Raw genomic sequence first — 18,300 nt, forward strand, 5'->3', positions numbered from 1 at the left:
GTAGTTGTTGGTTTAAAAACAAAACTAACCAAAACTATTATTTGTGTCCTTTAGCAACATTCAGATTTAAAGGCAACAATGCAGGTAGTTATCTTACACTGAAGGGTATTAAAATGTTGTAAGGTAGTTGCTGCAAGTTTGTTTTATATGTATCTAAATATATCATTAAACACTGGCTTTTTTCTCTTTCTCCACAGTATGCAAGCAGTTCTTCTGCTTCAACTTTCTAATCCAAGTAAGTGACAATAAAATAAATTATAGCACAGCCATTTCCACCCTGGGAATTCACATGTTGTAGTCAGAATATATGTGTTCACTATAGTTCTCAGCTCAAATGTGCAAATTGCAACTCAACCCATTGAAATAACTCAAGATTGGGAAAGTTTTCTATTAATAGAGAAAATGTATAGTTTGAAACATATTTATTCAAACATGGGTGAAAAATGCTTTTAAAAATAAATCTGTAGACTCTAGTGTAATTGAAAGCAATGCTTTGGGACAGCTGGAGAAAATAAGGCTCATATAATACATTATCAGTTATTAAAATAATTTCAATATATTCATGTTTTCTTTTGACTGTAGAAAAATTGAATTTGCTTCTAACTGGATTTCAACTCCATGGCTCAGTGGGGGAAACAGGTTGTGTCACACAGCATTACATTTTCTGTCTCTTTATTAAGTATATGTTGTTGTTGTTGTTGTTGTTGTTAGCTGCGAAGTCATGTCCGACCCATCGCGACCCTATGGACAACATTCCTCCAGGCCTTCCTGTCCTCTACCATCTTCTGGAGTCCATTTAAGCTCACGCCTACTGCTTCAGTGACTCCATCCAGCCACCTTATTCTCTGTCGTCCCCTTCTTCTATTGCCCTCGATCTTTCCCAGCATTAGGCTCTTCTCCAGTGAGTCCTTCCTTCTCATTAGGTGGCCAAAGTATTTGAGTTTTAGCTTCAGGATCTGGCCTTCTAAAGAGCAGTCAGGATTGATCTCCTCTAGGACTGACCGGTTTGATCGCCTTGCAGTCCAAGGGACTCGCAGGAGTCTTCTCCAGCACCATAGTTCAAAGGCCTCAATTCTTTGGCGCTCAGCCTTTCTTATGGTCCAACTTTCACTGCCATACATTGCAACTGGGAAGACCATAGCCTTGACTATACGCACTTTTGTTGACAGGGTGATGTCTCTGCTTTTTAGTGTGCTGTCTAGATTTGTCATGGCTTTCCTCCCCAGGAGCAAGCGTCTTAATTTCTTGGCTACAGTCTCCATCTGCAGTGATGCTGGAGCCCAGGAAAATAAAATCTGTCACTATCTCCATTTCTTCCCCATCTATTTGCCAGGAATTGAGAGGGCTGGATGCCATGATCTTGGTTTTCTTAATGTTAAGTTTCAACCCAAGTTTTGCACTCTCCTTCTTCACCCGCAACAAGAGGCTCTTTAGTTCTTCTTCACTTTCTGCCATTAGAGTGGTATCATCTGCGTATCTTAGGTTGTTGATATTTCTTCCGGCAATCTTAATTCCAACTTTTGATTCATCTAGCCCTGCCTTTCTCATGATGTGCTCTGCATATAAGTTAAATAGGCAGGGTGAAAGTATACAGCCTTGCCGGACTCCTTTCCCAATTTTGAACCAATCAGTGGTTCCGTGTCCAGTTCTCACTGTTGCTTCTTGACCTGCATATAGGTTTCTCAAGAGACAAATAAGATGGTCTGGTACTCCCATCTCTTCAAGGACTTGCCAAAGTTTGTTATCATCCACACCATCAAAGGCTTTAGCATAGTCAATGAAGCAGAAGTATATGTTTTTCTGGAACTCTCTAGCTTTCTCCATGATCCAGCGTATGTTGGCAATTTGATCTCTAGTTCCTCTGCCTCTTCGAAATCCTGCCTGTACTTCTGGTAGTTCTCGATCCACATACTGCTGAAGTCTAGCTTGTAGGATTTTAAGCATGACTTTGCTAGCATGAGAAATGAGTGCAATGGTGCGATAGTTTGAACATTCTTTGGCACTGCCTTTCTTTGGAATTGGAATGTAAACTGATATTTTCCAATCCTGTGGTCACTGTTGAGTTTTCCAAATTTGCTGGCAAATTGAGTGTAGCACTTTTACTGCATTGTCTTTTAAGATTTTGAATAGCTCAGCTGGAATACTGTCACCTCCACTAGCTTTGTTGTTGCTCAACTTTTCTAAGGCCCACTTCACTTCACATTCTAGGATGTCTGGCTCGAGGTCAGTGACCACCTCATTGTGATTATCTAGGACATTAAGCTCATTCTTGTATAGTTCATCTGTGTAATTTTGCCACCTGTTCTTAATCTCTTCTGCCTCTGTTAGGTCCCTGCCATTTTGGTCCTTTATCATGCCCATTTTTGCATTAAACGTTCCCTTCATCTCTCCAATTTTCTTGAAAAGATCTCTGGTCCTCCCTATTCTATTGTTTTCTTCTATTTCTTTGCACTGTTCATTTAAGAAGGCATTCTTATCTCTTCTAGCTATTCTCTGGAATTCTGCATTCAATTGGGCGTATCTTTCTTTTTTTCCCTTGCCTTTCGCTTCCCTCCTTTCCTCAGCTATTTGCAAAGCTTCCTCAGACAGCCATTTTGCTTTCTTGCATTTCTTTTTCTTTGGGATGGTTTTGGTTGCTACCTGTTGTACAATGTCGCGAACCTCTGTCCATAGTTCTTCAGGCACTCTGTCTATCAGATCTAATTCCTTAAATCTATTTGTCACCTCTACCGTATATTCAACAGGGATATGATTTAATTCATACCTGAGTGGCCTAGTGCTTTTCCCTACTTTCTTCAGTTTAAGCCTAAACTTTGCAAGGAGAAGCTCATGGTCTGAGCCACAGTCAGCTCCTGGTCTTGTTTTTACTGACTGTATAGAGCTTCTCCATCTTTGGCTGCAGAGCATATAGTCAATCTGATTTCTGTGTTGACCGTCTGGTGATGTCCATGTGTAGAGCCGTCTCTTGGGTTGTTGGAAAAGAGTGTTTGCTATGACCATCGTATTCTCTTGACAAAATTCTGTGAGCCTGTGCCCTGCTTCATTTTGTACTCCAAGGCCAAACTTGCCTGTTATTCCAGTTATCTTTTGGCTTCCTACTTTAGCATTCCAATCCCCCATGATGATAAGGACATCATTTTTTGGTGTTAGTTCTATAAGGTGCTGTAGGGCTTCATAGAACCGGTCAATTTCATCCTCTTCAGCACTGGTGGCTGGGGCATAGACTTGGACTACTGTGATATTGAATGGTTTGCCTTGGATTCGAACTGAGATCATTCTGTCATTTTGAGGATTGTATCCCAGTATTGCTTTTCCTACTCTTTTATTGACTATGAAGGCTACTCCATTTCTTCTGAGGGATTCTTGCCCGCAGTAGTATACCTGATGGTCATCTGAATTAAATTCACCCATTCCTGTCCATTTTAGTTCGCTGATGCCTAAGATGTCGATGTTCAGTCTTGTCATCTCTTGTTTGACCACGTCCAGCTTTCCTTGATTCATGGATCTTACATTCCAGGTTCCTATGGAGAAAAAATCTTTACAGCATCGGACTTTCCTTTCACCACCAGACACATCCACAGCTGAGCGTCCTTTCGGCTTTGGCCCAGTCGCTTCATTCTTTCTGGCACTACTAGTACTAGCCCTCTGCTCTTCCCCAGTAGCATATTGGATGCCTTCCGACCTGAGTGGCTCATCTTCCAGCGTCATATCGTTTTGCCTTTTGGTACTGTCCATAGGGTTTTCATGGCAAAGATACTGGAGTGGGTTGCCATTTCCTTCTCCAGTGGATCACATTTTGTCAAAACTCTCGGCTATGACCTGTCCGTCTTGGGTGGCCCTACACAGCATAGCTCATAGCTTCATTGAATTACGCAAGCCCCTTCGCCACGACAAGGCAGTAATCCATGAAGGGGATTAAGTATATACCAGTATATAATTTAATAATCAAATAATGATGGTGGAAAATTAGGAACAGCAAATAGAAGAAAGTAACTTTGAAGCGCACAGTATCCTCAGAAAGTAAAACGTGACATTTAAGCAAAAAGTTCAGATTTATAATCATTTTAAAGTTTCTGTAGTGCTCATTCCCAACTAAGTGGAACCTTGCCTTCATATTTTTGGGAAAAATCTAGTTATGGCATTAATTCAGGATTTCCTAGCTATGGGAAAAAGTATGCATTGGTAACTCCCTGATGTGTTGGTTTCTAGTTAACTTAAATTGAGGATGAGGTAGTTGCAGGAAAGTGGATTTATATAGATTGGGGAGAAAAGTATGATTGATGTGTGATGTAAGATCTAGGGAGGAGGAAATCTAGTGACGGCAAATATGAACAGATTTCAGGGGTACTATCTAGAGACCTGTCTAGAGACCTAAAATGACACTAAGCTATAATGTTTTAGTTTGTTGTTTGCTTTTGACATGCTTGACTTTATTGTTTACTACTACTGTACATACAAATTTGTGGGTACTGATCTGTAAGTATACGTAATTCACATTTCTTTTTTTTTAAGTAACACGGAGTTGGGTTTTTAAATCCATACATTTTAGAAATTTGTCACTGAAGTTCCTAATTCAAAAATTGAACATAAAATATACATCTTCAGGAAAAATACACAAAATGTATTATATTAATAAGCTTAAACTATGAAAATAAAATACAAAAATGCAAAAATGGATATATTAGGAAATCACACATGTATTGTATAGTTTGCAAACAAAGGGAGAAACAGGATCAAAATGAAATAATGATTGGGAAAAACAGAATGAGTACTATTACTGACCATGCTACTGTTATGTACTGGGCTCTTGAGGAATACCACGTGGGTTGCTGGAGCAGCTAACAGCTCTCCAGCAACCCAGACTACAAATCTCCTTTGCTGCAATTGGCTATCTCCAGGCGGCAATGGTTGATTCAAACCTATTGGCTGCCGCCTAGGGGCTAGACTATATATTGCGGCTAGTTGCAGCCATTTCCCCAGTACAGTTTCTGCACGAAATAAATGATGAGTTACCCTGTACTCAGTTCCGTGTCTTCATTCCTGCACCAAAGAACCCACTATTTAACAGCTACAATAATAGAATGACATATGCTCTAGCCTTGCCCTTCAGGTATGCTTACAAAGTTCCTGCTAAAAATTATAAATAATCTATAGACATACTTCTGAGCTAAATGAAGTAAGGGCTAATTCCATATAAGTTAAGGTGAAAAATGTTTTAATTGTCTGGTTGTGAGCAGGACATTTCAGTTCTCCAGCATGATAGATGGAGAATCCATGAATGGGTTAACTCTGTCTTCCTGCCCAATTAGACTAAGTCTGTCAAATTTTCCACGCCTCTCCTGGGCCAGGATACCTCCCAGTCATGACTTAGTCTGTGCCCAGAATAGATGTGATAATTTTGGCTCCCAGTTTGCAGACTGAATTCATTGAGCAGGTTGTATGGTTCTTTCCATTTGTGAATTCTCCATTTTCCTCTCTGCGCTGGGATCAGCACAGCTCCTAACTGCTCAGCAGATTTTCTTCTCCCTTTGGAGTTTCAAACTCCAGGAAGCATTTGGCTTCCCAGCCACTGCAGAAGGCCCTCTTCACAGGCCTCGGCCTACATTCCTTCTTCATCTCTCTAGCTGTACTGGGATCAGCGCAGCTCCTAACCGCTCAGCGGATTTTCCTGTCCCTTTGGAGCTTCAAACTCCAGGAAGCATTTGGCTTCCCAGCCACTGCGGAAGGCCCTCTCCACAGGCCTCGGCCTACATTCCTTCTTCATCTCTCTAGCTGCGCTGAGATCAGCGCAGTGCCATACTGGGTAAAGGTGCCCTGCTTACTCTGCAGTCTCCAGGAAGCCCCAGGCCTCCGTCCCTTATCGCGACGCTCTCGTTGAGGGTGCCATTTTGGAAGTTGCATGGGGAAGTTTTCTCTGGAAATCCTCTGCTGCCATTCAAGCGTGCCTGTAACTGCTTTCCTTACCGGTCTCCCTATTGTCAGCCTAACCCTCCTGAGAGTTTTCCTCAGTAGCGGCCCCCACTTTAGGCACCACTATTGCTCCAGGTGCGGCCTGTCTCTGCCAGCCGCAGGGGCATGGAGTGCACTCTTCTTTGAGCTAGAGGAATTAAAGCTTATTGCCACCCACTGCTTGACTTCATAGGTAAAGCAGGTGCAGGGGTTCTTTTATACTTCTTTTCTTCCAGCCACTGCAGAAGGCTCTGGGAGCAGAGCTCTTCTTTTGACCATGGCATCAAGGCCATAGAGTGATAATATCTCAGGCCACACATTTGAGGTTACAGTGGCCACCAGTTCTGGCTGTTCCTATAACATCAAGTCCAATCACCTTTACCTCGCCTTCCTACTTACATTCTCTGGACAAGCCTTTCAGAAATGGATGGTCAATTACAGGAGGCAACAGTTATAGCCCTAGGACCCAGCCTAGGTGTTTCCTCGTCCACTCCAACAGACAATGTTTGCTGGCCATGCCATTCTTGGCCTTGCCGCCACCAACTAGGACTAGTGAGCTGGCCATTATCACTGAGCTGATCTTGCCACCACTAAGTGAGCTACGTGTGAGCTGGTCATTATCACTGAGTGATCTTGCCACCACAGTAGACCTGTCCAGTGCACCAAAGGTGCTTTCAACTGGTATTATGGCCATCAGGAGCAACACACCAACAAAGGTCTGGACCCAATTCGGTGGCCTCAATGACCCCGTCTTGTCTCTCCCCATCGGGAGCTCCAGACTTTTCCGATCTTATTTCTTCTACCCGGTCTCCTTGCAGCAGAGTATCGTTCTCTGAGGAGTGCGACCCAATGGACCTGCCGCTCTCGGAGGATGAGGATCTTGCTCCAGACCCTCCTCCCTTTGTGGGCCTATTCAATCCAGCGCTCTTCAAATCATTGCTCCATAAGGCCAGTGCTACTGCTAAGATTGATCCTGACCAGGTTGCCCAACCTGATCCATCCACCAGCCCCAGGATTTAGGCAAGTTAGTGGCTGCTTCGGAGTACATGGTGGATGCTGGACGCTGCCAGATTCTTGTCTTGAGCCATAGCCTCCAATGTCACTCCTCGCAGGCTCAAAGACTGGTGAGTGGATGTTAAATCCAAGTGGCGCTTGGCTGCCCTGTACTGTGGTGGTCAGCTGTTTGGAGAGGCCTTGACACTTTATTTGGTGGAAAACAAGGACAAATGTAAAGTGATGTCTCACCTCCTTAGACGGGCAGATAGACAGCCTACCCCATATGCCCATAGACAGTCTTTCCGATCAGGGTCAGGATCGGAGTTTGCTCCGCCCTCCTGCTCCTTCCCTCCCAGGTCAGACCATCAAGTTGACCGATCTGGGACCAGAGACAGACCCAGGCCCGCAATTTCAGGCCAAATGGCCCTTTCGAGGCATGGGGGGCCATCCCTTCAGAAGATCCAAATGACTTCAGGGAGGCCCCCCAATTGGTGGCAGATTGACTCTCTTTGCTCAGAAATGGGAGACCACCACTACAGACTCCTGGGTCCTCAACACAATCAGGTGCGGCCTATCTCTAGAATTTATATCCAACCCCCCAGAGCGCTTCATTTCTTGTCCACTGTCAAAAAATCTAGTCAGGAGGGCTCTCATGACAGAGGCTATTCGGCACCTCTTTGAAATAAGGGCCATACAACCAATACCAGCTGGACAGCTAGGAAGGGGGTTCTATTCCATCCATCGTTCCAAAGGCTTTGGGAGGATGGAGGGCAATTCTCGACCTAAAGGGGCTGAACTCTTATCTTGCATACAAGAAATTCAAGATGCAAATGCTACCGTCCATCATGGCCAGCATCAGGAGGGGAGACTTCCTGACATCTATCAACCTCACAGAAGCATACCTCCACATCCCCATCCTTCCCGACCACCAGACGTTCCTCAGGTTCTGTTACACAAACCACCATCATCAATACAGAGCCTTACTGTTCGGCCTCTCGTCGGCTCCAAAAGTATTTACAAAGATTTTGGCAACGCTGGTCGCACATTTGAGGTCAGTTCCAGTACGCATTCAGTGCTACCTGAATGACATCCTCATCCAGTCCCTTTCTGTTCAGACGGCTCAATCGGACCTGGCCTTGTTTATCAAGACCCTCCAAGACCACGGGTTCTCAGTGAACTTTCAAAAGAGCCAGACAGTTCCCTCAACCCACCTTCTTCACCTGGGCGCGGTCATAGACACAAAACTATACAGTCTATCTATCTCGGGAATGTCAGGACAGCATCCGAGCCCTGGTCCTCCAGGTCCAAAGGGAGCATGTAGTTACGCTGGCCATTTTCTCCCAATTGTTAGGGAAGATGGTTTCCTGCATGGCAATAGTGCCATGGGCCATACTACACTCCAGGAACCTGCAATGGTTTTTGCTCCCATTTCAGAGACTGGGCACCAGCTCCTCCTACCAAAGGGTAAGGGTTCCATCTCAGACCCTAAGATCCCTCCAGTGGTGGACCTCCCCAGCGGTAGCCAGAGGCTCATTATTCAAGGAACCCGTTCAGCTCACCCTAACTACAGATGCCAGTTCGTTCGACTGGGGAGCGCACCTAAGGTCACAGTTGGCTCAGGGCCAGTGGTCCCGGTCAGACCTGAAGCACGACGTAAACTGGTTGGAGTTCAGAGCCATACATCTGGCCCTACGCCACTTCCACAACAGGGTGGTGAGACAACATGTCCTGGTCCTCACGGACAGTGTGGTGGCGAAAGCCCATGTGAACTGGCAAGGGTGTACCCATTCCAGGTCCCTTATGGCTGAGGCCCAGTTGTTGGGATCCTGGGCAGACCAACCTCTTCTCCCTCAGGGCCGAGCACATCTCGGGAGAGGCAAATCAGCAGGCGGATTTTCTGAGCAGGTCAACAGTGGATCACTCCAAGTGGCGCCTGCATCCCAATCTCTTCAGGGAGATTTATTTATTTATTTATTTATTTTGGAGAGGTTTGGTCATCCGGTACTGGACTTGTTCACTTCTCCAGTGAACTCCCAGCTTCCAAGGTTTTTCTCCCGGTTCCCCTCTCCAGGGGCAGAGAGAATGGATGCCCTCCACAGTCCATGGCCTGGGGGCTTGCTATATGCATTCCCGCCTCTCCCTCTGATCCCGGTGGTCATCTGCAAGATACTGCAAGAACGGGCAGAGGTGATATTTGTTGCATCACACTGGCCAAGACGGCCATGGTTTGCCAACCTCGTGAGCTTTTTCATCTCTCCCCCATGGGGGATTCCTCTAGGTCGCATTTCACTCAGCCAGGGAGCTCTTGTCACCCCAGTGGCTCCAGTTAACTGCCTGGCACTTGAACGGTGGCTCCTGATGTGTGAGTCCTATTCGCCGGGCGTAATTCTGATGATTCAGGCCCCCAGACGGCCTACAACAAATAGAATCTATGACTCCACTTGCAGAAGTTTCTGTCACTGGTGGGCAAAGAACCAGTTAGATCTTTCGGCTATTACCATTCCGAGGATTTTGGACTATTTATTGGAGGGGCTCAACAAGGGTATGGTACCCAATACTATCCACAGACAAGTGGCGGCTCTATCCACGGTACTTACATGTGGCAATTCAGAGCCATTGGCTCAACATCCTGTGGTACGCTCATTTCTCAAGGGAGTGACCAACACCAAACTGCCCATGGTTCACCGGTATCCCTCTTGGGATTTGCCGTGGGTCTTGCAGGCCCTTACCTCACCTCCCTTTGAACCCATCAGAACTTGTACACTGCGGTTCTTGACAATAAAAGTAGCCCTCTTGATAGCCATCATGTCGGCTAGACGCATTTCTGAACTGGCAGCTCTCTCTATCAAAGAGGACTTATGTGTCTTTCATGATGACAGGGTGGTCCTTCAATTGGATCCCTCCTTATTCCAAAAGTCAATACCTTGTTTCACAAGATGCAGGAAATAATTCTGCCAGATTTTTGTCCTCATTCATTTCATGACTTGGAACATCAATGGCATGCCTTGGATGTCCACAGGGCCTTACGCCACTGCTTTAAGCAGACAGCGTCCTTTCTCAAGTCGGAAGCCCTTTTTGTTTCCTTTGAACCTTCTACTTTGGGGCAGAAAGTTTCTGCCTCCATTATAGGCAGGTGGATCAAGGCTTGTATTGCAAGGGTGTACCAATCACATTCACTGTCAGTTCCAAGTCATATCACTGCTCACTCCACTCGCAGCACTGCAACTTCCACACCGTGGGCGACACAGGTGTCCATTGGGGACATTTGTCAGGTGGCAATATGGTATTCGCCTTTCCCCTTTGTGAGTCATTATAAACTGGATAGGTTTGCCTCCACGGATGCCTCATTCGGTCAGAGAGTGCTACAAGAAGTAGTGCCACAGGGTGGGACACAGGCCCAGACTGATTCTCTCCCATAGGGACAGGGCAGCTTTGGTATGTCCCATTTGTGGATTCTCCATCTATCATGCTGGAGAAGGGGCGTTGTCTTACCTGAACACCTTTTCTCAGCATGATGATGGAGAATCCAGACCCACCCCTTAGTGTCCGTCAGGTCTTATGTCAGGGGTATGGGAGCCAACACGTCAGACTGTCAGTAGCTTCTCCTTCGTCGTGACTGGGAGGTATCCTGGCCCAGGAGAGGCGTGGCAAATTTGACAGACTTAGTCTAATTGGGCAGGAAGACAGAGTTAACCCATTTGTGGATTCTCCATCATCATGCGGAGAAAAGACGTTCAGGTAAGACAATGCCCCATTTCAGCTAATAGAGGAAAAATATAATTGAAGATCACTGGTATTGTTTATATGAAGAAAATCTAAGAAAAATTATGATAAGAGTGCTATACTTTTATAAAGGAAAAATTCTCAAAAACAGCAGTGTCTCCAGGCAATGAGCACCACACCTTCTTGAGTAGAAAACTGCCGTGTGGAATTCACTGGCATTCAGTTTCCTTGCTTTGATTTCATTTTTCCTTTTTTGTTCCAATTATGTTATAGAGAATTAATTGATGGTTTCAAACATAGGAGATTATTTTTCAGGATGGAAATCTTTTATAATTATGCCAACCAAGATATCTCATAACATGAAAGTCCTGGGGCTATGTATGATTTACAGTTGTTCTTATATTTAGTGGATGTGTAGCACTGATATAATGTATTTGATAATACAACCTTAAACAGTCAATAAACAAAAATTGGGTATTATAAAAACACACTTTTATGTCTAAAATATGTGTGGTTCATTATAGTCAGTGCTGGGTTTTGCTGACTCCTGTAGGAATGGGCAATCTTTTGATGGCTGATATGCCTATATAACATTGTTTGGGAACACAATGGGCTACAGAAGCTGGAGCAATGATGCAAAATGGATGGAGCTGTATCATGCATATAGCAGGAACAAATTTTCTAATTTGTTCCTATATGGGGATAAATGATTGGGAGCTGTCCAGAGTTTGATATAAGGTGGGCATCTGTAAAAATGCTTTAAATAAATAAATAAGTTTATTTATGCAACTGTGTTAAGCCTATTTTAAAATATATACTCCATTCTCATGTGTTTTCTACTTTAAAATGGCAGATAAGTAACTGATTTTTAGTGGTGGTGGTCAGAGAGGGTGCTAGTAACTGCAGATAAAGTGGCTGGCAAACCTTTGGCTTCTTGATTTCAGCTGCTAATCTACTATACTGCTAGTCTACTATAACAATGCTGACTATACACACAACAAAGTATATAATACTAATGTAATGGTAAATATATTTGTGTAAATGGAATAATTACAAATATTTACTATGTCAGAAATAGAAGAAATATATTTTTGTTACCTTTCAACCTGCTTTCATTTGATATTTTCAATTGCTTTCTTGTCTTGAAACAGTTTTGGTAGGATTGATTTGTGTTCTGATCTTTAAAAGTTGGCAATGAATTGCTTTGTGGGTGACATGTAAAAGCAAAGTCAGCATAAAGAAGCAGTTTAAACAGGTAGAAAGAATTTTTCGAGCCATAAAAAAAGTTCACAGAGACATGAGATTCTAAAGAAATGATTAATCATCATTGCAAAGGTGTAATTACATTAAATGAAAAGATGATGATACTCTTAAGCATTTTATATTTCCATTATCCATTGGAGTACAGCTTCTTGATTTTACTTTTCCTCTGATGACAATGCTGTTGGAGAAGTATGGCGTTTTCGTAGTCTGTATACTTGCACAGAAACACAAAGGGATATGGTGAACAAATTCATCATTATACACACAAGGAGGCCCATGTAATCTTCTCCCACAATCGTCCTAGTGCACTCTCTCACATTCCTCATCTGTGCAGCTGACAGAAAGTGGACAGTCAGGCAATGCTACCTTATTAGTGTGTGATAAATTTTCTAATTACAGTTGGAAATCAGATGAATAATCACATTAATTGGGGGGGCTATTGCGAGCAGAATGGGAGCAGATTCAGAGCCATGAGATTTGTCTTATGACAAAAAATCTATGAAAATTCCATGAGCTGATTGATGGAGAAGTAAGAACAACAGGAACACACACACATCCAGAATGGGAAAGTGGTTTTCAGTGGAAAAGCAGGGGTCTGAAAGCTGTTCTTAAGAAGTCCCAGTGCTAGCCTGGTTTGATTTGAGGTATTTATTTATTCAGAAGATTTATTTGGCCACCCACTCACTCTCAGTGACTCTGTTGCTGCCCTCTCCTCTCAACCTGGCATGCAAGCTGCCTTTTCTGAGCATTTCTTAGTTGCCAAAATGTTCTTGCTGGTTTCCCTGACAGGATCTGGCCTGTCTTTATCCAAACCTGATTTCATCTGCTCAGGGTCAGTGTGTCCTGGAGCAGTTGCAGGTGTTGGATTGCCAGTTGAATATTTGGGCTGCTGATGTATACAGTCTGCCTCAGGATTCATTCAAGATTATAGCACTCCTGGAGAAAACCTGTTGTATATGATGATTCTATCCATGTTATTCCAGAGAAAGTTCTTCTCTGCATTTTTTTTAATTCACAAGAAATAAAGCGACAGTTCTGACTTTTTAAAAATATTTTATTCTAACGGTTAAATCATCTCAGAGTGAGTGAGTCAGTAAAGAAATTCAAGCTTTTAATTATGTACAGTATGTTGAAGTTAATAAAAAAAATGAAAAGGAAAATAAAGGAAAGCAGAAAAGAGAACTGAACAATTAATTATCCTGAAGAATGTTGTTTTTTGTATTTTTAAAAGATAAAATAAAATTGTCTTTGAATGGTTTAAATTAAAAGTGTGAATCTAGAAATATAGCTTAGCTTTAATTTTTATTTTGACTGTGTATGCTTAGGTCCACTTTTTTTGGTACAGACCTTTTAAAATCAGAATTGTGTCTAAATTAGGAGCAGACAAGCATCAATCCCACCAGGCTCAAGGTTGACTCAGCCTTCCATCCTTCCGAGGTAGGTAAAATGAGGACCCAGATTGTTGGGGGCAATAAGCTGACTTTGTAATAATGCCGCTTGGGGTGTGTGTGTGAAAGCCCTAATAAGCAGGCATATACATAGAATGAAGGCTACTGCTAAGCTTGTAAGCCGCCCTGAGTCTTCGGAGAAGGGCGGGATATAAATGGAATTAAAATAAATAAATAAAATAAATATAAATGCGATTAAAAAAAATCTCTGGTCTCCTTTGAGCTTCATATTTTTCCAACAGAAAATCTAAATCATGTTCTTTGACTTAAAATTTACTATGCTCTATGACTTTTAGTGAGTAAAGATCTGGGGTTTAAGGAAAGAGTCAATATATCAGGGAAGTCTGTCAGAGGTTAAAACATAGAGTTATGTGTAGTGCTACCTAGGATCAGTACTTGATTAGATTTCTGTTTGCCTTTTTCTTTCTAATAGTTGATCTCCTCACTGATGGTCAATATTTAGGCTTAAGAATCTAGATCAGAGTCCTGGGAGCAAAATATTTGCCTATTGGGACTGATCTGTGCCCAGATTTGGATTTTCTGGTGCAGAGGATTTTTTGGGATTGCCTGATTTATCTTCTTTCAGTGAGCAATATTTCTCAAAGGAGGCCATGACAAACACATGCTAAAAATATTCACTTCAAGTCCAGTTGGCAGCTTCAAATGGACAGTAAATCTTCATGATTATCAGCAGAAATTCTGACAGTCCCAAAGTTCTTTGAAATGGAAGTGAATAATGCTGAATTTGGGATTAAATTTCAGGCGTGGTGAATTAATGTGTGATGATTTATTGGTGTTTTTTTTAATAAATTGAACTGAAATAATTCTTTGGTAAATACCAAAATATCTCTTGCTTATCATATAGAAATTCAATTACTATTCGATCGAATTATTCGATCAAAGCAATTTGGTATAGTAGTTAAGATGCTGTCACTGAAACCAGGAGAATGTGAGTTCTAATTCTAGGCATGGACTCTAGGCATGAAAATAAGCCAGATAACTTTGGGCCAGTCACTCTCTCAGCCCAACCCATTTCCCCACATTTGTTATTGTGGCGAAAATACAAAGAGGAGGAAGTGTTATGTATGTTTGCCATGTTGAGTTACTTCTAAAGTAATAAGGATTTTAAAAAAGATTGTAGCTTATCTAAGATTTTCTGCCATATGGATTGCTTCTGCTTCAGTAACAAAGATTCATTACATTTAAAGAGTTGCGCTTAATCAAAACAGGAAGTTATTCACCATTTATTGAGGTTTGAAATGGAATAAGAATGATTTAAAGAGTACATGATAAAAAGGACTATGAATATACAACTCATTTTAGAAAAGAATGTGGTTAAAAACATTGCAATTAACCTTTTACTTATAATTTGAGAAATAATTTCTACTAATTTCATATTGCTGGTACATGACTCCAGAGAAATTATCTAAGATGTATAAAGATGCTTCTAGTCAATGATGGAAATGTAAAAAATAGGAATATCTATTTTAATATGCATGTTAGACTTCTGAAACAAACATTAAATACAAATACATATGATGATATAAATAATTTTAAATAACAGTCAGGTGAAACCAGAATTTTTTTATTGCAACTTCTGGATAATCAATTATAAAACACTTAACAGAAGATTAGTTTTGTACATGGTATCTGCAGCAAGACTATTATATACAAAATACAGAAATAATGACAATACCCACAATGGAGGAATGGATTGTGAAAATATCAATCTGCAGAAGTAACAAAATTTAATTAGGGATGAAAGACTAAGTACCTGTTGAAAGTCAGGAGCTCCACCCTCCTAGAGAAGGAAAAAATTTTTTTTTTTGGGGGGGGAATATTAAAAAAGGCAGAATATTACATTTCCCCAAAGTAATATTAGAAAAATCTTAGAAACCAGCCCTCAGAAACTGCCCCAAGTACAAACTCAAGAAACCACCTTTTAGAAATGCAGATTCAGTAATCTATTCAGAAAGAGTGGGCCACCTATTTATAAGCCAAATACCTTTAGCATAGCTCCAGAGAAGGTTTGACCTGATGGGATTAGAAAAACAAAGACTCCAAGGAACGTGACCTTTAGGAAGATTAACCCACCACATTTAGAATACAAAAAAGGCCATACTGAACCCCAGAACAAAGTTCATTGCACAGAACAGGAAAAACTCCAAACCCCAAAGCCCAAGAAGGTATAAAAACCCAGCTCCATTTTGTCAGGCACCCCAGAAACACATGCTATGTCACTGAAGTTTCTGGCAACTCAATAAACTAAACCTTGTTTCCTAAAGCAGTCTCCATTTTTTTTTAATTCCTGGCTAGGACTGGACCTGGAGATTTTTTCTTTCAATATACTTTTATAAAATACTGGAAATCATTTTAGGAATTTTGGATGAAAATGGGCAAAAATAACATGGTGGTTTTGTATTTGCTGACAAAAATGCTGAATATAAGAGAGAGTGAAACTATATAATAAAATCTTAGAGAGGGAAGATGATTAATAAGCTTGTTGAAACTGGTGTAAAGAAGTTCAGAAATTGCTTTTTTCTTTTTTTCTTTATATTGTCTTCCACACTTTTCCTTTTATCTTTTTCCTAATTTTCTCTTATTTTTGTTTTCATGTTTATCTTTTAGTCATGTAAAAATCTTCAATAAAAATTATATTAAAAAAATAAAGCACCTATAGCCCAATTTTATTTCCCTCTTAAAATAAAAATATTTGTTATGCTGCGTTTTGTAGCTGGAATTAAATTATAAGAAGCTTTCAGGGGACTTCTTAATCTTACCTTATACAGGCCGTTCTCATTTACCTATCACATTTTGGACCAGCGGCTCACTTGTTAAACAAAGAGGTGAGATTTCAACTGTGCTTATTATCTTACTTAAGATTTTTATTTTGTTTTGCTTAAGGACCTGCAAAGGTCATATATGTAAAAGATAGTCTCAAAGTTATTTTTCATCATTCTTATAACTGAATGGTTGATGTGCAAGGTAGTTACTAAACAAGAACTACCTGTATAAGGTCTAAGTCTGTAATTAAAAGCATGAACCCACAAGGTGTAAGAACATCCAAAGATTATAATGTCAACACTAGGTGGAGCTTTAGTATTGTTTCAGTAGTAACTGTCAATATCAGTTTATGGAGATTTTAAAATAGTATGTTGTTATTTTCTATGGTAGGATGATGAAAATTTGTTTTAGACTATGAGAGATCATATTATTGTAAAAGTAAACTTTCAGTCCTGAATAGAGCAAGTTGACTATATTGCATTTTATTTTTAGATTTGAATTCAAATTATAAGAGTAATTATATCTCTTATATCTCTATTGTTATGTTTCAATTTTTTCTCAGTCTTGTGTCATATAGATATAACAGTATAACAGAATTGGAAGGGGCTTTGGGGACCTTCACCCTGTTCAAACAAGAGACCTTTCAGACAAATGGTTGTCCAATATCTTCTTTAAAATCTCCAAAAAACATATATTGTGACTTCAATTCCTGAGGATTTTATGTTTCATATCTGATTATTTTTTAATCATAATGTTGGTATAGATGAAGGTGGTGACATTCCTAAGAGATTAAAAAAAGTAAAAATAAAATATTTTGGGAGAGGGAATTGCGTTAAAAAAATCTGGACTGATGTAGGTTTTAAAGTTGTTTCTTTTAGAGATTTCAAAGTTTGCAATGGTGACGAGAGAAAAAGGTGCTTCCAGTTGTAAAATCTTCAAGTTTCCTCTGTCCTGCAGGACAAGTAATCCAGTCCTCTAATATAATATTAACAGAATTAAATGGACTGTTGCCCATTTTACTACATTACTAGACCTGTAAGGTCTGGCCAGGAAGTCCAGAAGAGATTCATCAAGTTTTGCAAAGATTAGCAAGAAAGCAAGAGAGTATAGAAGGCACTGGTTTCTCTATTGTGAAAATAACAGTGTATTCTAGAAGCAAAAAGTACTACTTGTTTTCAAGATGTAAACTGAAATGTATCTATGGGGTTACGTGTGTTTGTGAGTGTGTATGTGTAGTACAAATTACAAGTGTAGTACAAATTACAAGTTAGTACTTTCAAGTACTTGGCCACTTTTTTTATTTATTTTTTTGATTTTTTTAAAAAATGACATTGATAATTATCTAGTTTTCCATATAATTTACAAAAAAGGGGTTGTTTTTTTCTTTAGGAAATGCCTACTCCATATTGATGTCTATAAACATTTCTCCTACACAATATTCAGGGTCATAATGGATCTTTAGACCAGAAATGATTTACTGTAAAAGGAAGATTTATTTATTAACTGTAGTTAATAATAAATTGAGCAACATTATAAAAAATAAGCAGAGCATGAAGCAGCAGCAGTATAGATTATTTGTGGTTGAAGTAGTGCATTGTATTCAACTCATGATAGCTTAAGATTTTTCCTCTCTCAGCACAAGCACCATCACAGTTTTTCACTGTAATAATTTTGAGTTATTACAAAGACACACACTGGATTCTTTCCTAAATTATCCACAGATGTTAAATAATGTTTAACTTTTGTGCCTTCCTGAATCCATCCTTATCTGGAGGTATCTGAGAATGAATATGGGATACAAAATCTTCATCTCTTCATCTGGGTCTTCTTAAGTGAAACAGTTTTCAAAAGCATTTTTCAGAAATGAAAAAAATGATACTTCCCTAATGGAATTACAAAAATGCTACTATTTATTATTAGATAGGATATCTGTATCCTTTCTTAACTAGTCTGTGAATGAGCCATAGGTGCAAGATCTTGAGACAGAGTTCTGTTGCATGGGTTGTGTCTTAAAAAGAAATAGTACAGAAACTTTGAAAGTAACTAAAGGTTGAAAAGGACATTAGGCCTTGGAATTACTGTTCCAAGAAACATTCTTGACAAGAAGAAACACGTGATTTTGTATTGGGAATACTGT

The 18,300-nt window shown here is 40.5% G+C and overlaps 1 protein-coding gene across 4 annotated transcripts in view; it reads left to right on the forward strand.

Annotated features, from left to right (window-relative positions):
• The window catches only part of THRB (thyroid hormone receptor beta), a 224,619-nt gene that overhangs the window by 103,620 nt on the left and 102,699 nt on the right, over positions 1 to 18,300 (forward strand). For all 4 annotated transcript variants that reach the window (XM_083376160.1, XM_083376158.1, XM_083376162.1 and 1 more), the window contains exon 2: positions 198 to 235. The gene's annotated coding sequence lies outside the window, so the exon portion shown is untranslated. The remainder of the gene's footprint in view (positions 1 to 197; positions 236 to 18,300) is intronic.

This window comes from Vipera ursinii (assembly GCF_947247035.1).
Source record: "Vipera ursinii genome assembly, chromosome: Z".
Taxonomy (NCBI): Eukaryota; Metazoa; Chordata; class Lepidosauria; order Squamata; family Viperidae; genus Vipera; species Vipera ursinii.